At 37.4% G+C, this 12500-nt stretch overlaps 1 non-coding gene across 1 annotated transcript; it reads right to left on the reverse strand.

Annotated features, from left to right (window-relative positions):
• Nucleotides 1–2412: 2412 nt before the first annotated feature.
• On the reverse strand, nucleotides 2413–2485 carry TRNAK-CUU (transfer RNA lysine (anticodon CUU)). The gene has a single exon. It is a non-coding gene; the product is annotated as a tRNA-Lys (tRNA).
• Between the last annotated feature and the right edge of the window lie 10015 nt (nucleotides 2486–12500).

A 12500-nucleotide genomic window follows, 5' to 3' on the forward strand; every position in this document is an offset into this window, starting at 1 on the left:
TGCCTATAGTTTTCTTCCCTATCCCTGCACTGCCGTTTTCCACAGATAGGATGCTGTGTAATCATAGGATCTGGTGGAGTTTGGAAAGAAAATACACATCAGCCAGAGGCAGAAATAGTCTAAGAAAGTATCAAACACAATTACCAGTCAATATCAGAACACTTTGAAGAATATAAGGAAATAGCTGACTGAACCTGTGTGAAAAAAAGTCTTATTTGTGTTTTCTCCACTTTATTTTATAATAAGATGATACATACTTTTTATTTTACAGTGAATACATTAAGGTATGGTATTGCCCCATTACACATCATCCAGACATGCATTCATATATTGCATGTTAACAATGAAAATATTGCAAATATTGTAAAGAGACTTTCAATTTCTATTTTTTTGGTCAAAAAGCACTACAATTTTAGTTTTTTTCGCCCAACGTGGGGCTCGAACCCACGACCCTGAGATTAAGAGTCTCATGCTCTACCAACTGAACTAGCCAGGCTCCTTTGGATGCCTATAGTTTTCTTCCCTATCCCTGCACTGCCGCTTTCCACAGATAGGATTCTGTGTAATCATAGGCTCTGGTGGAGTTTGGAAAGAAAATACACATCAGCCAGAGGCAGACATAGTCTAAGAAAGTATCAAACACAATTACCAGTCAATATCAGAACGCATTGAAGAATATCAGGAAATAGCCGATTAAACCTGTGTGGAAAAAAGTCTTATTTGTGTTTTCTCCACTTTATTTTATAGTAAGATGATACATACTTTTTCTTTTACAGTGAATACATTAAGGTATGGTATTGCCCCATTACACATCATCCAGACATGCATTCATATATTGCATGTTAACAATGAAAATATTGCAAATATTGTATAGAGACTTTCAATTTCTATTTTTTTGGTCAAAAAGCACTAAAATTTTAGTTGTTTTCGCCCAACGCGACCCTGAGATTAAGAGTCTCATGCTCTACCGACTGAGCTAGCCGGGCTCCTTTGGATGCCTATAGTTTTCTTCCCTATCCCTGCACTGCCGCTTTCCACAGATAGGATGCTGTGTAATCATAGGCTCTGGTGGAGTTTGGAAAGAAAATACACATCAGCCAGAGGCAGAAATAGTCTAAGAAAGTATCAAACATAATTACCAGTCAATATCAGAACGCATTGAAGAATACCAGGAAATAGCCGATTAAACCTGTGTGGAAAAAAGTCTTATTTGTGTTTTCTCAACTTTATTTTATAGTAAGATGATACATACTTTTTCTTTTACAGTGAATACATTAAGGTATGGTATTGCCCCATTACAAATCATCCAGACATGCATTCATATATTGCATGTTAACAATGAAAATATTGCAAAGAGACTTTCAATTTCTATTTTTTTGGTCAAAAAGCACTACAATTTTAGTTGTTTTCGCCCAACGTGGGGCTCAAACCCACGACCCTGAGATTAAGAGTCTCATGCTCTACCAACTGAGCTAGCTGGGCTCCTTTGGATGCCTATAGTTTTCTTCGATATCCCTGCACTGCCGGTTTCCACAGATAGGATGCTGTGCAATCATAGGCTCTGGTGGAGTTTGGAAAGAAAATACACAACAGCCAGAGGCAGAAATAGTCTAAGAAAGTATCAAACACAATTACCAGTCAATATCAGAACGCTTTGAAGAATATCAGGAAATAGCTGACTGAACCTGTGTGAAAAAAAGTCTTATTTGTGTTTTCTCCACTTTATTTTATAATAAGATGATACATACTTTTTCTTTTACAGTGAATACATTAAGGTATGGTATTGCCCCATTACACATCATCCAGACATGCATTCATATATTGCATGTTAACAATGAAAATATTGCAAATATTGTAGAGACTTTCAATTTCTATTTTTTTGGTCAAAAAGCACTACAATTTTAGTTGTTTTCACCCAACGTGGGGCTCGAACCCACGACCCTGAGATTAAGAGTCTCATGCTCTACCAACTGAGCTAGCCGGGCGGGCTCTTTTGGATGCCTATAGTTTTCTTCCCTATCCCTGCACTGCCGGTTTCCACAGATAGGATGCTGTGCAATCATAGGCTGTGGTGGAGTTTGGAAAGAAAATACACATCAGCCAGAGGCAGAAATAGTCTAAGAAAGTATCAAACACAATTACCAGTCAATATCAGAACGCTTTGAAGAATATCAGGAAATAGCTGACTGAACCTGTGTGAAAAAATGTCTTATTTGTGTTTTCTCCACTTTATTTTATAGTAAGATGATACATACTTTTTCTTTTACAGTGAATACATTAAGGTATGGTATTGCCCCATTACAAATCATCCAGACATGCATTCATATATTGCATGTTAACAATGAAAATATTGCAAAGAGACTTTCAATTTCTATTTTTTTGGTCAAAAAGCACTACAATTTTAGTTGTTTTCGCCCAACGTGGGGCTCGAACCCACGACCCTGAGATTAAGAGTCTCATGCTCTACCAACTGAGCTAGCCGGGCTCCTTTGGATGCCTATAGTTTTCTTCCCTATCCCTGCACTGCCGTTTTCCACAGATAGGATGCTGTGTAATCATAGGATCTGGTGGAGTTTGGAAAGAAAATACACATCAGCCAGAGGCAGAAATAGTCTAAGAAAGTATCAAACACAATTACCAGTCAATATCAGAACACTTTGAAGAATATAAGGAAATAGCTGACTGAACCTGTGTGAAAAAAAGTCTTATTTGTGTTTTCTCCACTTTATTTTATAATAAGATGATACATACTTTTTATTTTACAGTGAATACATTAAGGTATGGTATTGCCCCATTACACATCATCCAGACATGCATTCATATATTGCATGTTAACAATGAAAATATTGCAAATATTGTAAAGAGACTTTCAATTTCTATTTTTTTGGTCAAAAAGCACTACAATTTTAGTTTTTTTCACCCAACGTGGGGCTCGAACCCACGACCCTGAGATTAAGAGTCTCATGCTCTACCAACTGAACTAGCCAGGCTCCTTTGGATGCCTATAGTTTTCTTCCCTATCCCTGCACTGCCGCTTTCCACAGATAGGATTCTGTGTAATCATAGGCTCTGGTGGAGTTTGGAAAGAAAATACACATCAGCCAGAGGCAGACATAGTCTAAGAAAGTATCAAACACAATTACCAGTCAATATCAGAACGCATTGAAGAATATCAGGAAATAGCCGATTAAACCTGTGTGGAAAAAAGTCTTATTTGTGTTTTCTCCACTTTATTTTATAGTAAGATGATACATACTTTTTCTTTTACAGTGAATACATTAAGGTATGGTATTGCCCCATTACACATCATCCAGACATGCATTCATATATTGCATGTTAACAATGAAAATATTGCAAATATTGTATAGAGACTTTCAATTTCTATTTTTTTGGTCAAAAAGCACTAAAATTTTAGTTGTTTTCGCCCAACGCGACCCTGAGATTAAGAGTCTCATGCTCTACCGACTGAGCTAGCCGGGCTCCTTTGGATGCCTATAGTTTTCTTCCCTATCCCTGCACTGCCGCTTTCCACAGATAGGATGCTGTGTAATCATAGGCTCTGGTGGAGTTTGGAAAGAAAATACACATCAGCCAGAGGCAGAAATAGTCTAAGAAAGTATCAAACACAATTACCAGTCAATATCAGAACGCATTGAAGAATACCAGGAAATAGCCGATTAAACCTGTGTGGAAAAAAGTCTTATTTGTGTTTTCTCAACTTTATTTTATAGTAAGATGATACATACTTTTTCTTTTACAGTGAATACATTAAGGTATGGTATTGCCCCATTACAAATCATCCAGACATGCATTCATATATTGCATGTTAACAATGAAAATATTGCAAAGAGACTTTCAATTTCTATTTTTTTGGTCAAAAAGCACTACAATTTTAGTTGTTTTCGCCCAACGTGGGGCTCAAACCCACGACCCTGAGATTAAGAGTCTCATGCTCTACCAACTGAGCTAGCTGGGCTCCTTTGGATGCCTATAGTTTTCTTCGATATCCCTGCACTGCCGGTTTCCACAGATAGGATGCTGTGCAATCATAGGCTCTGGTGGAGTTTGGAAAGAAAATACACAACAGCCAGAGGCAGAAATAGTCTAAGAAAGTATCAAACACAATTACCAGTCAATATCAGAACGCTTTGAAGAATATCAGGAAATAGCTGACTGAACCTGTGTGAAAAAAAGTCTTATTTGTGTTTTCTCCACTTTATTTTATAATAAGATGATACATACTTTTTCTTTTACAGTGAATACATTAAGGTATGGTATTGCCCCATTACACATCATCCAGACATGCATTCATATATTGCATGTTAACAATGAAAATATTGCAAATATTGTAGAGACTTTCAATTTCTATTTTTTTGGTCAAAAAGCACTACAATTTTAGTTGTTTTCACCCAACGTGGGGCTCGAACCCACGACCCTGAGATTAAGAGTCTCATGCTCTACCAACTGAGCTAGCCGGGCGGGCTCTTTTGGATGCCTATAGTTTTCTTCCCTATCCCTGCACTGCCGGTTTCCACAGATAGGATGCTGTGCAATCATAGGCTGTGGTGGAGTTTGGAAAGAAAATACACATCAGCCAGAGGCAGAAATAGTCTAAGAAAGTATCAAACACAATTACCAGTCAATATCAGAACGCTTTGAAGAATATCAGGAAATAGCTGACTGAACCTGTGTGAAAAAATGTCTTATTTGTGTTTTCTCCACTTTATTTTATAATAAGATGATACATACTTTTTCTTTTACAGTGAATACATTAAGGTATGGTATTGCCCCATTACACATCATCCAGACATGCATTCATATATTGCATGTTAACAATGAAAATATTGCAAATATTGTAAAGAGACTTTCAATTTCTATTTTTTTTGGTCAAAAAGCACTACAATTTTAGTTGTTTTCGTCCAACGTGGGGCTCGAACCCACGACCCTGAGATTAAGAGTCTCATGCTCTACCGACTGAGCTAGCCAGGCTCCTTTGGATGCCTATAGTTTTCTTCCCTATCCCTCCACTGCCGCTTTCCACAGATAGGATGCTGTGTAATCATAGGCTCTGGTGGAGTTTGGAAAGAAAATACACATCAGCCAGAGGCAGAAATAGTCTAAGAAAGTATCAAACACAATTACCAGTAAATATCAGAACGCATTGAAGAATATCAGGAAATAGCCTATTAAACCTGTGTGGAAAAAAGTCTTATTTGTGTTTTCTCCACTTTATTTTATAGTAAGATGATGCATACTTTTTCTTTTACAGTGAATACATTAAGGTATGGTATTGCCCCATTACACATCATCCAGACATGCATTCATATATTGCATGTTAACAATGAAAATATTGCAAATATTGTGAAGAGACCTTCAATTTCTATTTTTTTGGTCAAAAAGCACTAAAATTTTAGTTGTTTTCGCCCAACGCGACCCTGAGATTAAGAGTCTCATGCTCTACCGACTGAGCTAGCCGGGCTCCTTTGGATGCCTATAGTTTTCTTCCCTATCCCTGCACTGCCGCTTTCCACAGATAGGATGCTGTGTAATCATAGGCTCTGGTGGAGTTTGGAAAGAAAATACACATCAGCCAGAGGCAGAAATAGTCTAAGAAAGTATCAAACACAATTACCAGTCAATATCAGAACGCATTGAAGAATACCAGGAAATAGCCGATTAAACCTGTGTGGAAAAAAGTCTTATTTGTGTTTTCTCCACTTTATTTTATAGTAAGATGATACATACTTTTTCTTTTACAGTGAATACATTAAGGTATGGTATTGCCCCATTACACATTATCCAGACATGCATTCATATATTGCATGTTAACAATGAAAATATTGCAAATATTGTAAAGAGACTTTCAATTTCTATTTTTTTGGTCAAAAGCACTACAATTTTAGTTGTTTTCGCCCAACGTGGGGCTCGAACCCACAACCCTGAGATTAAGAGTCTCATGCTCTACCGACTGAGCTAGCCGGGCTCCTTTGGATGCCTATAGTTTTCTTCCCTATCCCTGCACTGCCGCTTTCCACAGATAGGATGCTGTGTAATCATAGGCTCTGGTGGAGTTTGGAAAGAAAATACACATCAGCCAGAGGCAGAAATAGTCTAAGAAAGTATCAAACACAATTACCAGTCAATATCAGAACGCATTGAAGAATATCAGGAAATAGCCGATTAAACCTGTGTGGAAAAAAGTCTTATTTGTGTTTTCTCCTTTTTATTTTATAGTAAGATGATACATACTTTTTCTTTTACAGTTAATACATTAAGGTGTGGTATTGCCCCATTACACATCATCCAGACATGCATTCATATATTGCATGTTAACAATGAAAATATTGCAAATATTGTAAAGAGACTTTCAATTTCTATTTTTTTGGTCAAAAAGCACTACAATTTTAGTTGTTTTCGCCCAACGTGGGGCTCGAACCCACGACCCTGAGATTAAGAGTCTCATGCTCTACCGACTGAGCTAGCCGGGCTCCTTTGGATGCCTATAGTTTTCTTCCCTATCCCTGCACTGCCGCTTTCCACAGATAGGATGCTGTGTAATCATCGGCTCTGGTGGAGTTTGGAAAGAAAATACACATCAGCCAGAGGCAGAAATAGTCTAAGAAAGTATCAAACACAATTACCAGTCAATATCAGAACGCATTGAAGAATATCAGGAAATAGCCGATTAAACCTGTGTGGAAAAAAGTCTTATTTGTGTTTTCTCCTTTTTATTTTATAGTAAGATGATACATACTTTTTCTTTTACAGTGAATACATTAAGGTGTGGTATTGCCCCATTACACATCATCCAGACATGCATTCATATATTGCATGTTAACAATGAAAATATTGCAAATATTGTAAAGAGACTTTCAATTTCAATTTTTTTGGTCAAAAAGCACTACAATTTTAGTTGTTTACGCCCAACGTGGGGCTCGAACCCACGACCCTGAGATTAAGAGTCTCATGCTCTACCGACTGAACTAGCCGGGCTCCTTTGGATGCCTATAGTTTTCTTCCCTATCCCTGCACTGCCGGTTTCCACAGATAGGATGTTGTGTAATCATAGGCTCTGGTGGAGTTTGGAAAGAAAATACACATCAGCCAGAGGCAGAAATAGTCTAAGAAAGTATCAAACACAATTACCAGTCAATATCAGAACGCTTTGAAGAATATAAGGAAATAGCTGACTGAACCTGTGTGAAAAAAAGTCTTATTTGTGTTTTCTCCACTTTATTTTATAATAAGATGAAACATACTTTTTATTTTACAGTGAATACATTAAGGTATGGTATTCCCCCATTACACATCATCCAGACATGCATTCATATATTGCATGTTAACAATGAAAATATTGCAAATATTGTAAAGCGACTTTCAATTTCTATTTTTTTGGTCAAAAAGCACTACAATTTTATTTGTTTACGCCCAACGTGGGGCTCGAACCCACGACCCTGAGATTAAGAGTCTTATGCTCTACCGACTGAACTAGCCGGGCTCCTTTGGCTGCCTATAGTTTTCTTCCCTATCCCTGCACTGCCGTTTTCCACAGATAGGATGCTGTGTAATCATAGGCTCTGGTGGAGTTTGGAAAGAAAATACACATCAGCCAGAGGCAGAAATAGTCTAAGAAAGTATCAAACACAATTACCAGTCAATATCAGAACGCATTGAAGAATATCAGGAAATAGCCGATTAAACCTGTGTGGAAAAAAGTCTTATTTGTGTTTTCTCCACTTTATTTTATAGTAAGATGATACATACTTTTTCTTTTACAGTGAATACATTAAGGTGTGGTATTGCCCCATTACACATCATCCAGACATGCATTCATATATTGCATGTTAACAATCAAAATATTGCAAATATTGTAAAGAGACTTTCAATTTCTATTTTTTTGGTCAAAAAGCACTACAATTTTAGTTGTTTTCGCCCAACGTGGGGCTCGAACCCACGACCCTGAGATTAAGAGTCTCATGCTCTACCGACTGAGCTAGCCGGGCTCCTTTGGATGCCTATAGTTTTCTTCCCTATCCCTGCACTGCCGCTTTCCACAGATAGGATGCTGTGTAATCATAGGCTCTGGTGGAGTTTGGAAAGAAAATACACATCAGCCAGAGGCAGAAATAGTCTAAGAAAGTATCAAACACAATTACCAGTCAATATCAGAACGCATTGAAGAATATCAGGAAATAGCCGATTAAACCTGTGTGGAAAAAAGTCTTATTTGTGTTTTCTCCTTTTTATTTTATAGTAAGATGATACATACTTTTTCTTTTACAGTGAATACATTAAGGTGTGGTATTGCCCCATTACACATCATCCAGACATGCATTCATATATTGCATGTTAACAATGAAAATATTGCAAATATTGTAAAGAGACTTTCAATTTCAATTTTTTTGGTCAAAAAGCACTACAATTTTAGTTGTTTACGCCCAACGTGGTGCTCGAACCCACGACCCTGAGATTAAGAGTCTCATGCTCTACCGACTGAACTAGCCGGGCTCCTTTGGATGCCTATAGTTTTCTTCCCTATCCCTGCACTGCCGGTTTCCACAGATAGGATGCTGTGTATTCATAGGCTCTGGTGGAGTTTGGAAAGAAAATACACATCAGCCAGAGGCAGAAATAGTCTAAGAAAGTATCAAACACAATTACCAGTCAATATCAGAACGCTTTGAAGAATATAAGGAAATAGCTGACTGAACCTGTGTGAAAAAAAGTCTTATTTGTGTTTTCTCCACTTTATTTTATAATAAGATGAAACATACTTTTTATTTTACAGTGAATACATTAAGGTATGGTATTCCCCCATTACACATCATCCAGACATGCATTCATATATTGCATGTTAACAATGAAAATATTGCAAATATTGTAAAGCGACTTTCAATTTCTATTTTTTTGGTCAAAAAGCACTACAATTTTAGTTGTTTACGCCCAACGTGGGGCTCGAACCCACGACCCTGAGATTAAGAGTCTCATGCTCTACCGACTGAACTAGCCGGGCTCCTTTGGCTGCCTATAGTTTTCTTCCCTATCCCTGCACTGCCGTTTTCCACAGATAGGATGCTGTGTAATCATAGGCTCTGGTGGAGTTTGGAAAGAAAATACACACCAGCCAGACGCAGAAATAGTCTAAGAAAGTATCAAACACAATTACCAGTCAATATCAGAACGCATTGAAGAATATCAGGAAATAGCCGATTAAACCTGTGTGGAAAAAAGTCTTATTTGTGTTTTCTCCACTTTATTTTATAGTAAGATGATACATACTTTTTCTTTTACAGTGAATACATTAAGGTGTGGTATTGCCCCATTACACATCATCCAGACATGCATTCATATATTGCATGTTAACAATCAAAATATTGCAAATATTGTAAAGAGACTTTCAATTTCTATTTTTTTGGTCAAAAAGCACTACAATTTTAGTTGTTTTCGCCCAACGTGGGGCTCGAACCCACGACCCTGAGATTAAGAGTCTCATGCTCTACCGACTGAGCTAGCCGGGCTCCTTTGGATGCCTATAGTTTTCTTCCCTATCCCTGCACTGCCGCTTTCCACAGATAGGATGCTGTGTAATCATAGGCTCTGGTGGAGTTTGGAAAGAAAATACACATCAGCCAGAGGCAGAAATAATCTAAGAAAGTATCAAACACAATTACCAGTCAATATCAGAACGCATTGAAGAATATCAGGAAATAGCCGATTAAACCTGTGTGGAAAAAAGTCTTATTTGTGTTTTCTCCACTTTATTTTATAGTAAGATGATGCATACTTTTTCTTTTACAGTGAATACATTAAGGTATGGTATTGCCCCATTACACATCATCCAGACATGCATTGATACATTGCATGTTAACAATGAAAATATTGCAAATATTGTAAAGAGACTTTCAATTTCTATTTTTTTGGTCAAAAAGCACTAAAATTTTAGTTGTTTTCACCCAACGTGGGGCTTGAAACCACCACCCTGAGATTAAGAGTCTCATGCTCTACCGACTGAGCTAGCCGGGCTCCTTTGGATGCCTATAGTTTTCTTCCCTATCCCTGCACTGCCGGTTTCCACAGATAGGATGCTGTGTAATCATAGGCTCTGGTGGAGTTTGGAAAGAAAATACACATCAGCCAGAGGCAGAAATAGTCTAAGAAAGTATCAAACACAATTACCAGTCAATATCAGAACGCTTTGAAGAATATAAGGAAATAGCTGACTGAACCTGTGTGAAAAAAAGTCCTATTTGTGTTTTCTCCACTTTATTTTATAATAAGATGATACATACTTTTTATTTTACAGTGAATACATTAAGGTATGGTATTGCCCCATTACACATCATCCAGACATGCATTCATATATTGCATGTTAACAATGAAAATATTGCAAATATTGTAAAGAGACTTTCAATTTCTATTTTTTTGGTCAAAAAGCACTACAATTTTAGTTGTTTTCGCCCAACGTGGGGCTCGAACCCACGACCTTGAGATTAAGAGTCTCATGCTCTACCAACTGAACTATCCATGCTCCTTTGGATGCTTATAGTTTTCTTCCCTATCCCTGCACTGCCGCTTTCCACAGATAGGATGCTGTGTAATCATAGGCTCTGGTGGAGTTTGGAAAGAAAATACACATCAGCCAGAGGCAGAAATAGTCTAAGAAAGTATCAAACACAATTACCAGTCAATATCAGAACGCATTGAAGAATATCAGGAAATAGCCGATTAAACCTGTGTGGAAAAAAGTCTTATTTGTGTTTTCTCCACTTTATTTTATAGTAAGATGATACATACTTTTTCTTTTACAGTGAATACATTAAGGTATGGTATTGCCCCATTACACATCATCCAGACATGCATTCATATATTGCATGTTAACAATGAAAATATTGCAAAGAGACTTTCAATTTCTATTTTTTTGGTCAAAAAGCACTAAAATTTTAATTGTTTTCACCCAACGTGGGGCTCGAACCAACGACCCTGAGATTAAGAGTCTCATGCTCTACCGACTGAGCTAGCCGGGCTCCTTTGGATGCCTATAGTTTTCTTCCCTATCCCTGCACTGCCGGTTTCCACAGATAGGATGCTGTGTAATCATAGGCTCTGGTGGAGTTTGGAAAGAAAATACACATCAGCCAGAGGCAGAAATAGTCTAAGAAAGTATCAAACACAATTACCAGTCAATATCAGACACTTTGAAGAATATAAGGAAATAGCTGACTGAACCTGTGTGAAAAAAAGTCTTATTTGTGTATTCTCCACTTTATTTTATAATAAGATGATACATACTTTTTCTTTTACAGTGAATACATTAAGGTATGGTATTGCCCCATTACACATCATCCAGACATGCATTCATATATTGCATGTTAACAATGAAAATATTGCAAATATTGTAAAGAGACTTTCAATTTCTATTTTTTTGGTCAAAAAGCACTACAATTTTAGTTGTTTTCGCCCAACGTGGGGCTCGAACCCACGACCCTGAGATTAAGAGTCTCATGCTCTACCGACTGAACTAGCCGGGCTCGTTTGGTTCATAATAGTTTTCTTCCCTATCCCTGCACTGCCGTTTTCCACAGATAGGATGCTGTGTAATCATAGGCTCTGGTGGAGTTTGGAAAGAAAATACACATCAGCCAGAGGCAGAAATAGTCTAAGAAAGTATCAAACACAATTACCAGTCAATATCAGAAAGCTTTGAAGAATATCAGGAAATAGCCGATTAAACCTGTGTGGAAAAAAGTCTTATTTGTGTTTTCTCCACTTTATTTTATAGTAAGATGATACATACTTTTTCTTTTACAGTGAATACATTAAGGTGTGGTATTGCCCCATTACACATCATCCAGACATGCATTCATATATTGCATGTTAACAATCAAAATATTGCAAATATTGTAAAGAGACTTTCAATTTCTATTTTTTTGGTCAAAAAGCACTAAAATTTTAGTTGTTTTCGCCCAACGTGGGGTTCGCACCCACGACCCTGAGATTAAGAGTCTCATGCTCTACCGACTGAGCAAGCCGGGCTCCTTTGGAGGCCTATAGTTTTCTTCCCTATCCCTGCACTGCCGCTTTCCACAGATAAGATGCTGTGTAATCATAGGCTCTGGTGGAGTTTGGAAAGAAAATACACATCAGCCAGAGGCAGAAATAGTCTAAGAAAGTATCAAACACAATTACCAGTCAATATCAGAACGCATTGAAGAATATCAGGAAATAGCCGATTAAACCTGTGTGGAAAAAAGTCTTATTTGTGTTTTCTCCACTTTATTTTATAGTAAGATGATGCATACTTTTTCTTTTACAGTGAATACATTAAGGTATGGTATTGCCCCATTACACATCATCCAGACATGCATTCATATATTGCATGTTAACAATGAAAATATTGCAAATATTGTGAAGAGACTTTCAATTTCTATTTTTTTGGTCAAAAAGCACTAAAATATTAGTTGTTTTCGCCCAACGCGACCCTGAGATTAAGAGTCTCATGC

This window comes from Ambystoma mexicanum, chromosome 4q, assembly GCF_040938575.1.
Source record: "Ambystoma mexicanum isolate Mex_15411 chromosome 4q, UKY_AmexF1_1, whole genome shotgun sequence".
Taxonomy (NCBI): Eukaryota; Metazoa; Chordata; class Amphibia; order Caudata; family Ambystomatidae; genus Ambystoma; species Ambystoma mexicanum.